This window comes from Ambystoma mexicanum, chromosome 8 (genome assembly GCF_040938575.1).
Source record: "Ambystoma mexicanum isolate Mex_15411 chromosome 8, UKY_AmexF1_1, whole genome shotgun sequence".
Classification (NCBI taxonomy): Eukaryota; Metazoa; Chordata; class Amphibia; order Caudata; family Ambystomatidae; genus Ambystoma; species Ambystoma mexicanum.
In genome coordinates this window covers 1,194,643,049-1,194,662,861 of record NC_090929.1, presented here as the reverse complement: position 1 = coordinate 1,194,662,861, position 19,813 = coordinate 1,194,643,049, and positions in this window count along the sequence as shown.

Here is a 19,813-nt window from a genome sequence, read left to right as displayed (position 1 = left end):
CACAAGCCTTTAGGCACAAGGGTTTTGTCAAGTGACCGAGGACACTGAGATGGAATGTCTTGTGATGATCGTAACAGAGAAAGCAGCAGAAAAAACCATGCTATAACTGCAACTTGTGAAAAGCGTATTTTTGTCTTTTCTTTGAATGGGTCGAAAGGGAGACGACAGGGGTATCTGTACACAATAGAGGTAGCAGCAGAATTTATAATGACAGAATTTCATAAGGAGCAAAAAGGAGGAAAGGTTCAGGGCTTAAAGATAATTCTGCCAAATATGTATAACTATGCACTTGGTATATGGGGAATGCTTTATTTTGTGGACATCTAGTGTAGTGATCAAGGGGACTGGGTACCTCCACAACCCAGTGGTTTATCCCTGGGTCACACCCTTCTTTTTCACTGCCAATTGGCAGGGATCTGTGACAAACACCACCATAATTCCACTTGCCATGTAAGAAATACATCTTTGATGGGGATGGTTCCTGGCTCTGCAACAGAGGAATGTCCCTCGCAGCAATGCTCCAGACAAAGGAAGTTAAGTTTTGCAGTAACATTGCTATAGTAAATAGCACCCCACGAACATACAGCATGCATAGAACTTTCGAGAGCGGAGTCCACACACTCTTTTGTGGAAATACTGGTTATGCTGCTCAAAAATGACAGACCCAGCTTTGAGATGAAATAGTGTATATCAAGTGCACCCCTTGTCTGAATTTAAATCAAAAATATAGTATTTCTGGTGCATGGGGTAATAACCCTGTTCTCTAGCCTGTACTGTTTATATACAAAACCACAATAGAATCACAGTGATGTGAATCACTATGTGTCCCCAGCACTCTGAACAAGAATAAATTCTTAACATTTTTCTAATATCCAGGTTTTTAATATTCAATAATACATTTATCAAGTCAATAATAAACACAAACAATATTCAGACCCTTTTTTTGAAGCCACTATCCCTAATGGGAGTGAGAAAAACATTACCAGACCTAACATAGAAATTGCACAGAGCCTACCCATAGTCACAATAAAGTTACAACACAGCATTCCCTCATTGTTAACCCAGTGCATGTGGAGGTGCCTCCAGGGTATACAAGCACTACCCCAAAAATAGGGGTGAGGGCATTTGGTGGCAGCTGCGGTTGGTGTTTGTAGTGGATTTGTCATTCAGGAGAGAGAACAGAGGAGGGTGGAGAGAGAGAGCAAGAGACAGGTGAGAGTGATGGAGTCGCGTGACTAGAGGGAGAGAAGTATCAGCAGGTGGCAGGAGTTGAACAACATGTGGTGGCCTGAGGGGAGTATCAAGAGGAGACCATTGTAATGACTTCTATCTAAATTTCTTCATGAAGAAATATCCCTGATCTAATATCCTCCACCACGACAATCCCAACTCGAAGTTTGGGGCAAGAAACAGGCTGTTTTTAATCTGAATATTAGGTTTTCTTTAAAATAATAAACCAAGAAATTAAAAATGTCACCCACAATATTCCACCTAAATATAGGCAGATTTTCTACATAAAAGAAATGAAATGTGTCTGCTAATCTCTCATTAATATTTAAGCTCACGATACACACAAATATCTGTACATATAAAAAACTAATTTGAATAACTATTTTAGACAACAGCATACCATACTGATCAATCTAAACATACAAATTGAAATCAGTTGTTCGATTCAAAAAAGATTTCATTACTTCTTGGAACATTTGTGATACTCACTTTTGTATTGTCTTTCAAAGGCCCAGGTCAGGTAGGGACATTAATATCTCAAAGCATCTCTGCCAGGTATGCTCTTTCTTTCAGTCTGTCCCACTGCTCCCAAATCCCTCTCCGGAAATCTGGTACTGTCTTAGTAAAGACTTATTCATTTAGCTTTGTATGGAAAAGGCCTTCTGAAGGAACATTTACGTCCATCCGATACTTCCAGTTGGAACACCAATCAGTTTTTCTCTTGTTTGACTAGCTCTCTCCCTTTGCTGCTTTTCCAAAAACGTTTTCCTCTTCATTTCATCGTTAACTTGAAATACCCACAAACTCCATTCATGGGCATCATTTGATGCAGCAGTTTTGGATTGGACAGGGCCAACAATGTGTTCCCTTCACTTACAGCCACTAGAATCCTCCTTTTGCTTCTATTGGCCCAATATATTTTACTGTATCATAGGGGAATGTATTTGGCTGTGAGCTATCCCTTACCTAATCAAATTGGACTGAAAATGCTTTACACTTATTTCTTAACTGCACCTGTGCCACTAATAAGGCCTATATATATTTGAATCACAGGAAAAGTCTGAATTCTGAGATAGCCTTCATGTTGCTATAACTACTTGCACAACAGAGATATTAAAATATGCAAATGTATTAATAATTCATACATTGTGATATATCTTAATATGGATGCGATTGGGCTGCTCCATGTTCTTCAAATATATTTTTATTTTTTATATTGAACTGGAGTTGAGCACTAGAGCTGAAAATGTATGTAATTATTTGCCATTTTAAATGAATTTCTTTAGTGCACATTGTACAGCAGGGCTTGAATTAGGTATGTTGCTAGGTATCAACAAAGACATCTGCATTCTTCCAAACAAAACACCCTTTTCTATGTGCTCTTTACTGGACAAATACACATTGTACAAAAGGGTTTATGGCTCTGCCAGGTCAATATTCATGGATTGTGTAGACATCCCAAAAAAACACAACACTACCACATTGAGCTGAATCCACCATATAGCTCAATTGTAAGTCTATTTTTGAGGAATTTTAAAAACAGACATTTGTCCTGTATTCACACAACTATGTATATTAATTTCTTTTAATGACTTGGTCACTGATTGATGTGGTCTGTTTTACAAAAAACTGGAACGTTCATCTCTTGTGTTAAGAGAGCTGAGCCCTGCATAAACATATATCTTCGGTTTAACCAGATTTCAAGCTAAGTTGACAAAAATGTGAACCCCATCATAGCGCACCTCACTTGACCGGAGAGCTGAAGGCAATCTACTATGTTTAATTTAATAATGACTGTTATTATATGATTTTCGAAGGAATGTCATTCTGGAGATACTGGGGAGAGACCAAGCATATCAATGATAGAAATTGCATAATCTTGGAGCATGGCCAAGCAGTGGAACATGAAGATATGCTACCTGCAAGCTCTGGGAGACAATGCCCTGTGGACCCTTCTAAAACTGACAAAACTTCATGGCTCTCTAATTTTTAGCTACCCACTCACTCCAAGTGAAGAGCTTAACCGAAGGACCCCATCCCCAGTATTGGAGCCCAGGTGGATGCAACTATGGATTGGCAGTCACCCACACACCCTCAGGGCCCATCCAAGATGGCGCCCGGCAGACTACCACTGCTGAAGACCTTCGAGGTATGTCACCCGGCAGAGGAGCGGATTGGTGTGGCAGTGGCCTTCAGGGGAATCCCTTGTGGAGTACCGGCTGTCCATCACAGGTCTGTACTACGGACCCACAGTGAATAGAGCTTCACCTCTGGAGCACTGCGGCCCTGTGTGTGCACCTAGCCCCCAATCCAAGGGACTTGCAGCAGAAAAAGGCTTAACTCCCGAATGATAGGTGCAGTTGATGGGCAAAATGACATAGAGGTAATAAGCATGTCTCCTCAGTCCTTTAGCCATCATAACTGGCAGAGTGCCTCCAGAATTTCCACATCATAGCGATAAGTGGGTTCCTGTCTGGTGTGACCAAGCAAGCCCTTGAGCTCTGAGGACCAATAATGAACAATCTTGATGACTGGCTCTGGGATTCGCTCCCTCAGCCCCAGTGTAATCCAGAGTGGGGGCCTGGTGTGCCTGATCTGTCTGAACAGCTTCCTAGGGGAAGACACACCTGAACCCCCCTAAGGCATATGCAATTTTGATCAATTTACCCAATACATACTTTCTCTACAAGTTACCAATCTGGTTTCCTCTATGTTGAAAACAGCCAGCAAGAGCAAAGTGCCAGACATCAAAACAATCCCATCACCCCAAGAGACACGAGAAAGACCACCCTAAGTGGTGGAGGCACAAGTACACTGTAACGCTCACCTGATTCCCGTAGAGGCGCCGGTCTTGACTGGGCGTATACCGTATCTTCAAAGGTGATGTGTAACACACGGCTGGCTCTTTGGGCTGGACCTCTGTGCACTGTATGTTTGACTCGAAGGGTAAGATGTCTGCAGATAGAAAATATGGGATTAAGGAACTGGGTTATTGAATGTCTCCCTCTTCTTCCCTTTCTCTTCTCCTGTAGAACCCCAAAGGTTAACGCTCTCACCTTAGGTAAGTGAACGCCGTGCTCTCCATCTGCCTCGGGGCAGGGTGCTGTAACCAGTTTCTTCACTGGATAAGGGGAGCAGGCCTCTTGACTTCAGAGGACTGCTGTCCGTCGTTTACTGCAGGAACGGTAAGTTTCGAGTAATTCTAATGTCTTTAAAGTCTTTAGTAATGATGTTTCTTGTTTTGCAGGGTTCCGGCGATGGCGGATGACGGGCTGAAGTGAGTTGAAGATGGAGCCCGTGTGATGAATAGAAGCGCCTGGAAGCACGTAAGCGCTAGTTGCCTGCTTCACGATGCGCTCTAACTGTCTTTTTATTTTGCAGGTACAAGTTCGGAGCGGCTGCAGGGTGCCGGAATACCCACTGGGTTAGATGTGGAAAGGAGTAATGGCACGTGAGTATTAAAGTTCCCCAATGTCTTTAAACGCACCTTGTTTTGTCTTTCAGATGTGGGATGCAGCGCCGAAGGCCTCCGGAGCTTGCGAAGAGTTGGTAAGCTTTTGTCTTTCAGATGCCGGAATGCAGTGTGAAGACCTCCGGAGCGCACGAAGAGTAGGTAAGCCTTTGTCTTTCAGATGCCGGAATGCAGCGCGAGGCGTTGGTGACAGCCGATGGACCAGGTAAGTGAAGAGCTGTCACTGAAGACCGTAATGCTAACCTGTTCTTTCTTGTCTTTATAGGTGTTGCTGAAGACTGGATTCAGGATGGTAAGCCTTTTTCCTTAGGCCCAGGATCAGATGCAGAAGACACGATGAGCGTTCTGCTGCAGAGGATGCAGAATAACGCAAAGCAAGATTCATCCATCGGGTGTGGTTTAAATAGCCTCCTGTAGTGCTTAGGTGTCTCCTTCCACAGCCACGCCTAGGTAAGAAAAGAGTTCCTGCTTTCCAGAAGAGTTCCAGTGTTCTGAATCTAGGGAGTGGCTCCTGCCCCACCCAACAGGAAAAGTAGTTCCAAACAGAAGAGGATCAGAGGCTCAACTGGCAGGCAAGTAAGCAGCATGGTCTGCTGCAGGTAAGTCCACCCAAGCATTATGAGCCCGGCGCTTCCAGCGCTGGGACTGGGCATATTTATGAGCCTGGTGCCACTGGCGCCAGGACTGGGTCCAAAAGGTCCCAATTGGGACTGGTTGGCACTCAGAACCTGGGTTATGGATCTGCTTCCAAGGGAGTTGGGAAAACCCTGACCTTTTGGAAGCAGAGATCATGACAGTACCCCCCCTCAAGGCCCCTCCCAAACCGGGCTTCTCCGGGGGTTTTGGCTTGTCAGGAAATGTTCGGTGAAATCTTTTGATTAGGCGAGGAGCGTGGACATAATCAGCAGGTTCCCAGGATCTCTCTTGGGGGCCGTAGCCTTTCCAGTCAATTAGGTAAAATAGTTTAGATTTGGAGATCTTGGAGACCAGAATGCTTTTGACTTCAAACTCGAGTTCTCCATCAACTAGGATAGGTTTTGGAGATTTAGTTAGTCGGGTTTGAGGTTGCACGGGTTTTAATAGAGAGACGTGGAAGACCGGATGTATCTTCATGTGCGGGGGCAAGTCCAACTTGACCGCTACTGGGTTTACTATGGTAGTGATGGAATAGGGACCAAGGTATCTTGGGTTGAATGTGCGTGGCCCTTTTAGAGGTAGATATTTGGTGGATAACCAGACTTGATCCCCTACTTGATATTGAGGGGCTTCCTTCCGATGTTGATCTGCTCCTTTCTTGTATTGTTCTTTAGCCCTTTGAAGGTGAGAAACAGCTTCCTTAAAGGCTTGGGTGATTGTAGAATGCAGGTAGTCTACTGCTGGTGTTTCAAGATCTTGGAGGGGATCCAACTCCGAGGTTCGAGGGTGACTGCCATACAAAAGAAAAAACGGGGTTTTCCCAGTTCCCGAATGGACAGAGTTATTGTAGGCATATTCGGCTATCCAAAGGATGTCTTTCCAGGTTTTTTCAGTTTGTTGCAGCATGCAGCGTAAATACTGTTCCAGAGTTTGATTGGTCCTCTCGGTTTGTCCGTCGGTCTGAGGGTGGTGACTGGTCGACAGTCTCACATCAATTTGAGCCGACCGACAGCAACTTCGCCAAAAATGAGAAATAAATTGACTACCTCGATCCGAAATTAGAACCGAAGGAAAACCGTGCAGTCGGACGATGTTTTCGAGAAATTCTCGGGCCAGAGTTGCTGCTGTTGGCAAGCCTTTGAGCAGAATGAAATGCGCCATCTTGGAGAATAAGTCCACGATTACTAGAATCGTATTGTATCCGGAGCATGGAGGTAGATCGGTGATGAAGTCCATAGAAAGCGTATGCCAAGGGCGAGGTGGTATATCAATACTGCGTAAGAGGCCTGCTGGTCTTTCCTTTTAACTCTTGTTTTGGGCGCATACTCCACAGGACATTATAAAGTCTCTGATATCTTTTTTCCAAGACGGCCACCAGAAGTAGCGCTTGATCTTTTCTGAGGTCTTGGCCATACCGGGATGTCCTTCCATTAAAGAATCGTGATAACAAGAGATTACTTTTTTCTGTAAATCTGTGCTGGGTAGGTATAATCGTTCTTGGAAATACAATAAGTTGTCCTTTACTGCAAAGTCCTTTCCCTGCAGATGCCAATTCTGTATGTCTGCTGGAGTTACAAGTTGCCTAGCTTTATCCTTAACTTCCTCTATGGATTCTGTGGCGATTAGACCCAGAATTCTTTGTTCGGGAATCATTGGTACAGGTGTAGGGTTGATCAAGTGTTCTTCCACTCCCATCCGAGAAAGGGCATCAGCTTTACCGTTCTTTGTACCAGGTCGATAGGTAATTATGAAGTCAAACTCGGCAAAGAATAATGCCCAACGGAGTTGTCTAGAGGATTGGGCTTTTGCGGTTTTCAAATATTGCAGGTTTCGGTGATCCGTAATCACAGTAACGGTGTGTCGGGCCCCCAGCAGATAATGCCGCCAAGCCTTAAAGGCAGACTTGATAGCCAGAAGTTCCTTGTCAGTAATCGTGTAATTGATTTCAGGAGGCGAGAATTTGCGGGACCAAAATGCCACGGGATGCAACTGATTGGTTACCGGGTCCTTTTGTGATAGAACTGCCCCCATGGCAAGGCTTGAAGCATCTGTTTCCACGATGTAGGGGATTTCGGGGCGAGGGTGTTTTAAGATTGGTGCAGAGATAAATTTAGTCTTCAAATCCTGGAAAGCTTGTTCCGCCTCGGTAGACCATTCAAAACGTTTGTTTTTCTTTAACAAGGCAGTGATGGGCTGGACTATTCGAGAGAATTCGGGGATAAACCTGCGGTAAAAGTTAGCGAAGCCTAACATGCTTTGCACACCTTTTACGGAGGATGGTGATGGCCATTTGAGAACTGCATCGACCTTCTTTGAATCCATACGCACTCCACCAGGTGATAATATGAATCCCAAGAATTCAACTTCAGTCACGTTGAAAACACATTTTTCCAACTTAGCGAAAGGTTTGTGTTGACGCAATCTTTCGAGGACCATTTTCACGTGTTTCCGATGTTCAGATTCCGATGAAGAATAAACGAGGATGTCGTCAATGTAAACAACAACACACACATCTATGAGCTCTCTGAGGACATCGTTCATAAAATATTGAAAGGCGGCCGGGGCATTGCAAAGGGCATGACCGAAGGGCATGACCTGATATTCAAATAGCCCATACTTGGTGCGGAAGGCCGTCTTCCATTCATCGCCCTCTTTTACTCGTTCCAAGTGGTAAGCTCCTCTAAGATCCAGCTTTGTATATATGGATTGTTTTCTGACTTGGTCCAGGAGTTCAGGGATCAAAGGTAACGGATATCTATTCTTAACGGTGATCTGGTTCAGGGAGCGATAATCTATACAAGTTCTAAGGTCTCCTTCCTTTTTTGGAACGAAGAACAAAGCTGAAGAAGCAGGGGACTTGGAAGGACGAATAAACCCATTTGCCAGGTATTGATCCAGGTATTGTCGAAGGTGAAGGTTCTCAGGCTCGGTGAGGGCATAAATTCTACTGCAAGGAGGAGTAGATCCAGGTATCAGGTCTATCTGGCAGTCATAAGACCTATGAGGAGGTAGAGAGTTAGCCTGATCCTTCCGGAAAACATCTTGGTATTCTAGGTATTCGGGAGGTAACTGGGGAGTCTCTGAAGAAATTGCTGCCAGTGCAACACCAGGTGGAGGGTGACAAGTAGAGACACATTCTGGAAACTGGACCGTTCTTGCTCGCCAATCGATCAGAGGATTGTGTTTCTCTAACCAAGGTATTCCTAGAATAATCTGAAACTGAGGGGCCTTGATCACATCGAACACGATCTTCTCATGGTGTCCATTTTGACTTACTAGCGTCACCTCTTGAGTGGTATGCGTTACTGGCCCGGAGGCTATCTCCGTACCATCCACCGTAGTAATGACGTCCTTTACAGCCTTGGGACAAAGAGTTAGATTCATCCTCAAAACCATTTAATGATCCACATAATTGCCGATGGCACCGCTGTCGACGTAAGCTTCAATTGCATGTAATCGATCCGGATTATCAGGGTTAATGAGGACCATAGGTATCACGAAATGCGAGGTCACGGAACTGGTTTTCACGCTCGGCAAGAGGACCTCTATTCTTGTCGGGCGAGGTCGTTTCCCTGCTCAGAGTTTGTAACTTTGGTAACTGCAGCTCCTACTGCCTTCTTGGCAGGTTTCACCGGACAGTCTCGAAGAAAGTGCCCTGAGTTTCCGCAATAGAGGCATAATTGCAACTGTTTTCTCCTTTCCCGCTCCTTTTGTGTTAGAGGACCTTTCAGACCCCCTATTTGCATGGGTTCCCCGGAGTCTACTCCTTTGGAAGGAGTTGGCGGTTTGGAAAATACTCGAGCATCAAACTTGGAACGATCGGCCTTCCTGTTCTGCAGTCTGTGATCTATTTGAACGACTAAGTCTATATAGTCCGAACAATCTTGTGGGGGATTCACTACTTGGGCTAACACATCTTTGAGCTCTCCACGTAGACCTCTATAAAACAGCGTAATCCTTTTGTCCTCAGGCCATTGAGTTTCCACTATCAGTCTGTTGAAAGACGCAATATAAGCCAAAAGGTCTTGATTACCTTGTCGCAACGAAAGAAGTTCATTGTCCAAGGCCTGCCCCTGTGAATGTCTTGCAAACAGTTTTTCCATACTGAGCGGAAAAGCTTGAAAATCATGGAGGACCGGATCATCTTGATTTACTAGAGGGATCGACCAGTCTGCCGCATTGCCACTAAGGTACGAAAGCACGAAAGCTACTTTAGCTTGATCAGTTGGAAAGGCTGCTGGCCGGCATAAGAAATGCAACCGGCACTGATTGATAAATACTGCAAACCTCTTTGGGTCACCAGAAAATCGTTCGGGCGGAGCCAGAGGTACATTCCCAGGTAGGTTGATCTGCACTGGATTCATAGAGGATGTAGAAGGAAGATTTCCCCCAGATGCGGGTAACTGGGTCTGTCCGGCTTGTGACTGCAGCAATTGTCTAGCGAGATCACCTGTTCGCTCCTTGGAAATAATCAGTTCCCTTCTTAGAGCGTTCGTTTCCTGACGGGCTGCATGCACTTCTGCCCTTAGTTCCCCAAGTAACTGGGCTAGCTGGTCAGTATCCGAGGTTTCCATAGCGCCTGGACGGGAGTTTTGTGGTAGGCTTTGCGTTCTGTAACGCTCACCTGATTCCCGTAGAGGCGCCGGTCTTGACTGGGCATATACCGTATCTTCAAAGGTGATGTGTAACACACGGCTGGCTCTTTGGTCTGGACCTCTGTGCACTGTATGTTTGACTCGAAGGGTAAGATGTCTGCAGATAGAAAATATGGGATTAAGGAACTGGGTTATTGAATGTCTCCCTCTTCTTCCCTTTCTCTTCTCCTGTAGAACCCCAAAGGTTAACGCTCTCACCTTAGGTAAGTGAACGCCGTGCTCTCCATCTGCCTCGGGGCAGGGTGCTGTAACCAGTTTCTTCACTGGATAAGGGGAGCAGGCCTCTTGACTTCAGAGGACTGCTGTCCGTCGTTTACTGCACGAACGGTAAGTTTCGAGTAATTCTAATGTCTTTAAAGTCTTTAGTAATGATGTTTCTTGTTTTGCAGGGTTCCGGCGATGGCGGATGACGGGCTGAAGTGAGTTGAAGATGGAGCCCGTGTGATGAATAGAAGCGCCTGGAAGCACGTAAGTAAGCGCTAGTTGCCTGCTTCACGATGCGCTCTAACTGTCTTTTTATTTTGCAGGTACAAGTTCGGAGCGGCTGCAGGGTGCCGGAATACCCACTGGGTTAGATGCGGAAAGGAGTAATGGCACGTGAGTATTAAAGTTTCCCATTGTCTTTAAACGCACCTTGTTTTGTCTTTCAGATGTGGGATGCAGCGCCGAAGGCCTCCGGAGCGTGCGAAGAATTGGTAAGCTTTTGTCTTTCAGATGCCGGAATGCAGTGTGAAGACCTCCGGAGCGCACGAAGAGTAGGTAAGCCTTTGTCTTTCAGATGGCGGAATGCAGCGCGAGGCGTTGGTGACAGCCGATGGACCGGGTAAGTGAAGAGCTGTCACTGAAGACCGTAATGCTAACCTGTTCTTTCTTGTCTTTATAGGTGTTGCTGAAGACTGGATTCAGGATGGTAAGCCTTTTTCCTTAGGCCCAGGATCAGATGCAGAAGACACGATGAGCGTTCTGCTGCAGAGGATGCAGAATAACGCAAAGCAAGATTCATCCATCGGGTGTGGTTTAAATAGCCTTCTGTAGTGCTTAGGTGTCTCCTTCCACAGCCACGCCTAGGTAAGAAAAAAGTTCCTGCTTTCCAGAAGAGTTCCAGTGTTCTGAATCTAGGGAGTGGCTCCTGCCCCACCCAACAGGAAAAGTAGTTCCAAACAGAAGAGGATCAGAGGCTCAACTGGCAGGCAAGTAAGCAGCATGGTCTGCTGCAGGTAAGTCCACCCAAGCATTATGAGCCCGGCGCTTCCAGCGCTGGGACTGGGCATATTTATGAGCCTGGTGCCACTGGCGCCAGGACTGAGTCCAAAAGGTCCCAATTGGGACTGGTTGGCACTCGGAACCTGGGTTATGGATCTGCTTCCAAGGGAGTTGGGAAAACCCTGACCTTTTGGAAGCACAGATCATGACATACACCCCCCCAATGGAGATAGAGAAAGTTGAAGCTAAATGGCGACGAAAACTCCAGATCAATCTCTGAACTTAATTATCACATGCTAGCTACTGAGAACAGGCTGGATGAGATTAAGAACACCATCATGGAACAAGCACACAAGCAAGCAGAACTAGCAGGAAAAGTTGATGCTCTGGAAGACCAATTACTGATGGTTCTGGTGAGACAAGACGATGCCAAGAATCACTTCAGAAGGCATAATGTCAAGATAAGGCACATTGCACGTCAGATAAGGGGCCAAGGCCTAGAAAAGATTGGGAAGCGCCTCTTCCAATGATTAATGAAAACCCCTGACAAATCTGAACTGATCCTGGATAGAACCCAGAGAATGTATACTTTGTCACAGCAAAGAAAGAACTTCATACCAGATGTTCTCACTAGGATCCATTTCTACCACCCGAAGGTGTCGGCAGCCAGAGCTGGTCGGCCCATTAGGTTCCACGATGCTGACATCTCTCTATATGCCAAACAGATAAAATTGAATGTGGCAACCAGCTGGCTGTGCAAACACAATGTGAAATACGAATGGGGTTTCCAGTGTAAACTGTTCTTCGAATACAAAGAATGATATCATGCAGTCGCCTCAGAGGAGGAAGCCGCCAAACAGATAGATGATCCTCCCAAAATTCCACCCAATGAGAGCGCAGTGGAAACCGAATCCCACTGGGCTAAGGACACTCCAGATGGTCAGCCAAAAAGAAGTTGTGGCAAAGGGAGCAACCTGTGCCTGAAGTAGAACTGCAAAAATACGCTTTCCATTGTTAAATGATGTTGATGTGGCTACAGTTAAAATCCTACCCCATGGGGAAGGAGCGTTTGATTTCAAGCAGATGTGTGCAATTAGGAAAAGCCTGATGGGCAATTACACAGAGTATGGGAGGGTCTGCAGGGTGCTCCACAGATTAGCACCCATTAGAGGCATAGAATGTGTTACATTAATGGTTTGTATTTTATTTGTATTTTCTTTTATAGCTATTCTATGCATATGCAATTATCATGCCTACAGGGCAAAGGTGTGAGTGTTTTGTTCAAAGTTGGTTCATGTTTAAATATCTAAAGTTGATTTTACTGAGTTGTAATAACTGTTTGGAAGATAACGATCTAAACAGGGCCCAATCGTTAAAGACATGGAAGGTGGGAAATTGGCCATACTCCAGTCAACAGTCAGAAAGGTTTGGACTGGCCTATTGGGCAATAGGACAATGCCTGAAGTGCAGGTCCAGCATGCTAGCGTGGGCACATTTTTTGGGGTGAAAGTGGGCAGTATTTTGGCTAAAGGAGGTCACTTTTATGAGTTACTTCACTGTGCAGTAAGTAGTTTTGACCATTGCAAGTGAACAAATATTCTTTAATGTGCACTATTAGCACATTTCAACAAAGAATCACATGTGAATGCTACTCCAGCAGTCTGTTAAAAAAAACGACGTTTGTCATTTGTGACTGCTGGCCAATTTCTCATTGGTGCCGAAGCCAATGGTATGCCCCAGTTGCCCATTAAACACAGATCCATTATAGAAAGACTATTCCCACCGGGAATATCCGTCTGTTCATGGTTTGGTCGAATTCTAGCTTTCTCGATTTCGTTGTCTGCTGTCGCTTAGTGATCGTTCCCCTCCACCCCAGGAGTTGTTTGGTGTCTATACCCCACTTTATGCATAATGAGGAGTATTTCTTATGCCATGAATACATGTCAAAAGAGGCATTTAATGCTAATTCTTCCATTAAATTCCTAATATTTGGATTTTCCGAGGGGCTTGATTGTAACGTCCGAAAATATTCCTCAAATCTAAATTTGGCCCATATCCCAATACTCAATACCCCAACTTCAAGGCTCAATGCTAAACCTGGGGCAGTTGGGCCCAAGCCCATCAGCTTTCTCAAAAAGATATAAAGAATACAATCCAGGACTGGGCAATTCACGCTGCCCCAGATTACACTACTACACAAAACAGAAGAGTGTACCATAGCTTCATGGGCCTGAATGCATTTGTGAAGGCGGTAGCCACCGTATTTATAATAAAATCTCATCAAGCAACCCAGGCCTGAGCATATCCGATTTTCAAGTGACTTTAAGTGCACTGCCCACGTGCAGTTACTATAAAATAGCACCCCTAAATAGCAATATGAGTCAGCTACATTGATACTGGCGTTATTTATGGACCAAGTAGATTTCATTTTATTGGAGCCAAAAGACGCTATTTTTGTTTTGTTTAGATTCAGGCTTAAACCGTTGGCTTTAAAGTAGCGGCTGTATATCTCAGGCTGTGCCCTAGGTCCTTTGACCTTAAATCAAGTAAAATGGCATCGTCGCATAGAGGAGGTTGTGATACCTATATAAAAAAGTGTGGTGGAGTCAGCCCTACATGTAATAAGTCTGACATAAATTCCGAAAGAAGAATAATCAAAGCAAGGGGGCAATGGACAGAGGGTTATTTAGTATATATGGGGGTTGCTTTTAATTCCACAGTGGACCCCACAATTGATAAAATCCTACCTCAATTTTATGAAGACAAGAAAAACGTTCATGTTATTGCCAATTTGTTACGTGGCCTCTCCCTAATTGAGAAATGAAGATTCTTTCATCTCTTTCAAGGAGTGCAGTTTTTTCTCTTCAGTAAATAAAGGGTTTTCGCGGCTGCATATGATCCTGCTATCTAGGTCTTTAATCTCCAAGGTTGACTCCATAGAGATTCTCCCAAGGATAATATTGGGTCACGCCCTGGCGCAGGCGTAGGCGTTGCTGGCAATGGGAGGCATCCCTGCTTCTCTCGTGGCACTTAACTTATTTCATATTGGACGATCTGTACAGCAAATAGAAGAAATGATAACTACTTTGATATTCTCATTGACCTTTCAATAGTATTAACTGGAATTATTTGGAGGCTATTATAGCCAAAGCAGGCTTTGGCCTCAAGTTTTAAAGCTCGCCTTGAGCAATCTCAACATTCCTAAAACATGAATGAAGGTTAATGATTTATAATAAAATCTTTTGTCGCTAGAGAAGGGCTCCAGGCAATGCTGCCCCTCTCTCCCCTGATATTTGCCTTGGCAATAGAACCCTTAGCCTAGCTCATCGGGACCCACCCAAGGTAAAAGGACTGACATATAAGAATACATCCCATAAAGTGGAATTATAATGTAAGGGTGTGGAAGGAAGAGATGGACACACAGGTTTTGTTGGCAGAGACGTTTAATAAACAAATAAGGGTTGGAGAAATACCTTCCCAACCTTAGTACTAAGAGGGGTTTCCCTGCCTTGAAATAATTATTTTATGGAGTCTGTCAGGATAGTCCAAAGTAAACAGTTCCACCCTCAAAATTCCTATTTCCAGCCATCAAACTAAGTACCTAAACTAATGTGAAAATGTGATCTTCTTTAGTCTCAAAGTTCTGTTCCAACCTGCAAAAATCCAAAAGGGTGCAACAAAAAAGCTCCAAAAAGAAAGACAACCTTATTCCTGCGCCCTCTGAATGCTCAATGAGGGTGTTTTCCTTTTTTAGTGTTCATGGACAACCTTAGTCCCAGATGGTCGTGCCCTCCGAATGTTCAATGAGGGTCTTTTCCTCTTGCCTTCTTCTTGGTTTCACAGCCAACATGGTACACTATCCTGTCTGATACTTTGACTATGAAGAGTGCTTTAGCTTCCTCTTTATGTGGGTGAGTCCCAGGGGTCATCGTCTCTGTACTTTCAAAGTGTGCAATTTCTTGCTTGACTACTACTTCTTCTTTGGTCAGAGCCAACCTGGTATATTCTCCTTGCAGGTGCTGTGAGTATGAAGATTGCTTCCGCTCTCTCTTCATGTGGATGCAAATCCCAGACTCGCCTTTAAATGTGGTCTTCTTGCTTGACTACTACTCCTTCTTTGGTCACAGCCAACCTGGTGTACTCTCCTGCCAGGTGCTCTGCATATGAAGATTGCTTTGGTTCTCTTATCATGTTGGTGCGAGTCCCAGACTTGCCTTGTCTTTAATTATGATCTTCTTGCTTTGCTTCTACCACTACTTTGTTGGTCACAGCCAACCAAGGGTACTATCCTGCCAGGTACTTTGACTATGAGGATTGGTGTGGAGGCCTTGATTAGGTATATGGGTGCAGGTCCCAGACTTGCTATTGTGATCCTCCCTTCTAGCCATCCCAACAACTGTCCTGGTCTCCCCGACCTGTCTAGAAAGCTTACCAGTGCTTCTCAGTTGGTTGCGGATGCTCTGGGCTTTCATGGCTTCCCTTCTCTGCTTCCATGGCTTGTGGCGGCTCCGTGATGACTACTGTCCCCTGAGAAGCATGTCTCAGCTTCTCCAAACGCTCCAGACCCCTTGACTGGATGAGAGCTCAGGCGTCTGTCTCTCGCGGCTGTTCGTTTTGGATGGAGCTTCTAGGGACACCTTTGCGAGTGGGAAAGCATCCCGCTCTTGGTACTGTCGGCATCCCGTCTCCTCCTTCTCTTAGTAGTGAGGTCTTCACTCCTAACTAGGTTGTTGTTGCTCTTCCTCTTCTACCTAGTGAGGTCTCAAATCCTCATTAAACTGTTGTTCCTCTTCCTTATCCCAGTATTTCTTGGGGAGATGACATTGTCTATTCTGGAGACATACATAAAGGTGTGTGGGGTTATGTATTGTGTAGAGTGACAGGGTGAGGGCGGTTGGGGTCTAGGGAAAATATACTTTGTATCTCCCAATGTGTCGTCCTTTGTCCCATAGGGGGTTTCCATCACCATGAGATCCACCCACTGAGTACTTCCCCCAGGAGGAGTATCGGGGAGCGGCATCACCTCCCTAGCCTCATAGGAAGGTGCTTACAGCACTGACAGGGGGCTCTGTTGCACGGCTCGCAAGATATCTGCAGCCTGAAAGTGCTCAGTTCGAGGCTCGTATATTCAGACGATATACGGCCTTCAATAGCATCGCCCAGCTGGGATCCTGCTGCGGTGCTGCAGCTAAACACACTCTGCACCCTCATAAACCCCAGGCACCTGAGTTCGAGGCCGCCAGCCCCTGCAGCACTTGGGGTGGGGGGGGACCATCCCCCTGCAGGGTTTGCCGCAGCACGGGCCTACGCTCCGTCGCCAACCGTCAACATTTGCATCACCCTTGGACTGCCTGGAGCACCCGGCGGGGCAATCGGCCTCCTCCCTGCTGTGGCCGTGGCTCTGTTGTCAGCCGTTCCCTGAATTCTCGGAGGCTGGTCCCCATCCAGTCTGGAAAGCTTGCACATGTCGGAGATCTGTGGGGGTGTGCTGGCCCCCTGTGGAGGAAGTTGGAAGTGGAGGAAGTTGCAGCTCCGAATCTCGCGGCAACGGCCTAGCCTGGGAAGCCTCCCATCAGGTGGGATCAGCCGTCCCAGCTGCAACACTTGACTCCTGCTGGGGGCCAGTGGGAGGGGAGCTGGGGGGAGCCGGCCGTTACGCTGCCCAGTTTATTGCTCCTCCAGTTGGCGTGCTCCTGGCCCGGCCTCGCCTCCCTGTGCACCACAACACCCACGGACAGGTTCGGAGGAACTGTGATCTCCAGTGTATGGAGGCATCCGGATTTAGCGACACATGGGCCGGGCCGGGGACCCTTCTCCCCCAGCCGGGGCGCCCGCACCTCTTGCTAGCCTATTGCCCCTTCCCTGTGCCCCGGCAAAGCGGACAGCAGGATCACCCCGGGGGATTCAACTTGCATACCTCCATTCCTCTCCTCTCCGGAGGGGAGGTGCTGGATTGCGGATCTGCACGCCCTCAGTCAGTGCTTCATCACGTAGAGGACAGAGTGTAACCCTCAACTTTGGACATAGATGTTTAAACGCTAAACTGTGTCCTTAACCTGATGTACAGACACTGCTCCTCAGAAGCACCCACAGGATATGGAATAGTCTGGGATATCGCTAAACAACCAGCAACTGTTGACAAGGTGTTGGATGTGTACTGACTGCAGCGCTATATGTTGGGGCATGCTGGGGCTCCCTGCACAGTCCAGGCTCGCTGCAGTTGAGTGTGCCCCACAACTGGCTTGATCAAGTGCTTCACTGGTGCACATTACATTGTTCAGTTCCTGCCTCATATTATTGGCAGTGAGTTATGGCGCGGCGCAGGGGGAACCCTTCTTACAACTGGGTCTGGGCGCCTAGGCCCCTTATGGAGTGACAACATTATATGTGCCGATGGCCCCCAAATACCTGGATTTTACCGAGTGAGTACAACCTTTCGCCCAGGTCCCAGCTCCGTGCCCGCTGACTTCCCCGTTAGGAGCACCATATAGCGGATCAACCTGGGGTTGGGGTGCTTTCGCCTAGTCCCTATCCGCCCTGTCCGGCGCAGGTGGCACCTGACACACCACAGCCTCTCCTGTTTCAACGGTTCCACCAGGGTGCCCGGATTTACCTCTCGTTGACGCCATCTCGCCAGGTAGCCTCTGTATCCACTTCGTGAGTCCCTCGGCAGGTAGCTTAACCCGGGGGCGTGAGTGACAAGTTCAGGGTCATCATACCTACCCCTTCATGGATCCCCTTATTGAAGCAGACTCCATTACAAACTGCGTCTCCCTCAGAGAGCCTGATTGGAATGGGCAACCAGAAAAAACTATTGAAAATGGAGCAATTTGCCAGACCTAACCGGGACCCACCACAACAGGATGCTATCCCTGGTTCCTCACAGATTGACATTGCAGCTCTCAATCAAACCCTGTTGGTGCTGAAAGGGAGCACAGACAATCTGGGGGCTAAAATTGACGCTTTATCATGTAAGGTGGATGTGTCGGTAGTACAGATTGACAAGCTGTGTGGTAGGATGTCCGAAGCAGAGCATAGAATCGGGGATGGTGAGGACAAAATCGCAGTGCTCCAGCGTGAGGTCGCCTCCCTCCAGCAAACTGTGCAAAAAGTTGTGGCCAAGAACGAAGATCTTGAAGGGATATCTAGGCGGAACAATATACGGATCACAGGGGTGGCAGAGACCACCCGGATAGACAATATGGAACAATTCGTAAAAAAGCTACTCATCGAAATCCTCGATAATCCACCGGTCACAAACCACTTTGTGGTGGAGCGAGCCCACCGCTCACTGGCGAAAAGACCACCGCCGGGGCCCCTGAGAGAGCCATCATTGCCCGCATCTTCAATTACCGTGACCGGGATACACTGCTGAGGGTGGCGAGAGAGAAGAAAGTCTTGAGGTGGGGTTCAGCTATGATATGTCTTTTTCTGGACTTCAGTCAACAAGTGCAGGACCAAAGGAAGCCGTTTCAAAATGCCAAAAATATCCTCAGGAAAAAAGCTGTGCGCTATGCTATGTTGTAACCGGCTAAGCTACGGGTGGTCCATGATGGTAAAACTCTGTTCTTCACTTCCCCGGATGCTACAGAGAGATTTGCAACTGAAATCGTGGCCACAGATGAACCCCCTCGGGGCTCCCCCTGATTTGAGAGCTCAGTGGATTGCGCATTTATCCTGCAGGCTATATGTGCCTCTCTGGGCCATACCCTTGACTGGTTCAATGTAACTATTGAAATGAATGGTGTTATATCGTTGTTGAACGCTACCTAAGGAATATGGTAAAGCCTCCTGACACTAGGAGCCACAGCGGCCGCCAGCACCCTCCATGCCCAGTGGCACAGTACTTTTACTTGGAGCTCTTGGGTTTGGGGGTTTGGGTGTTTGGGTGGGGAGAGGGGCATCCTGGCCGGTAGATTGGTGTTTCTGGCCTGGGTGGGGTGTCAGGGGGGGGGAGTTCCAGTTCAAAGTTCATTGAAGGTTACATTGGGTATTATACAGGGTTTTGTAGGGAGGGGCGGGAGGGTTCTCACTTCCATGTCAATGAGATTATTCGCACTCCGGGCCTTCACTAAGCACCCAATAATTCACATCTTCATCCATCCTAACAAAGTAGCTACCTCAATCCACATTCCCAGTCCCCTATTGACGTGGCTCACCGCCGGCAGTTTGATTCCCCCCCGCTCCCCCAATACAGTACTCACTTTGGTCACATGGAATATTCGGGGGTTCACCAATGGGAAGAAGACTCGCCTCATTTCGAACTCTGTCAGGAATCATCACGCAAACGTCCTATGTATTCAGGAAACCCACTTGGGGAAGGAATACAAACTTCCAGCGCTGGCGGGTTGGGGAATACACAGATATGCCTCTTCCTACTCCACCCACTCTAGGGGGGTTGCAATATACATCCACTGCTCGCTAGAGTTTAAACTGCATAAAGTGATCACTGTTGCAGAGGGTCGTTTTGTCTGGTGGCTGGGGAATTTGCGGGGTTGTCCATACTGTTTATAAACATATATGGTCGCAACTATGACTGCCTGGATTTCTTTCAGGACTGTACTGACCATCTGCGTTTGTTCGAGGGTTACGAGGTGGTATGGGCGGGTGACTTTAA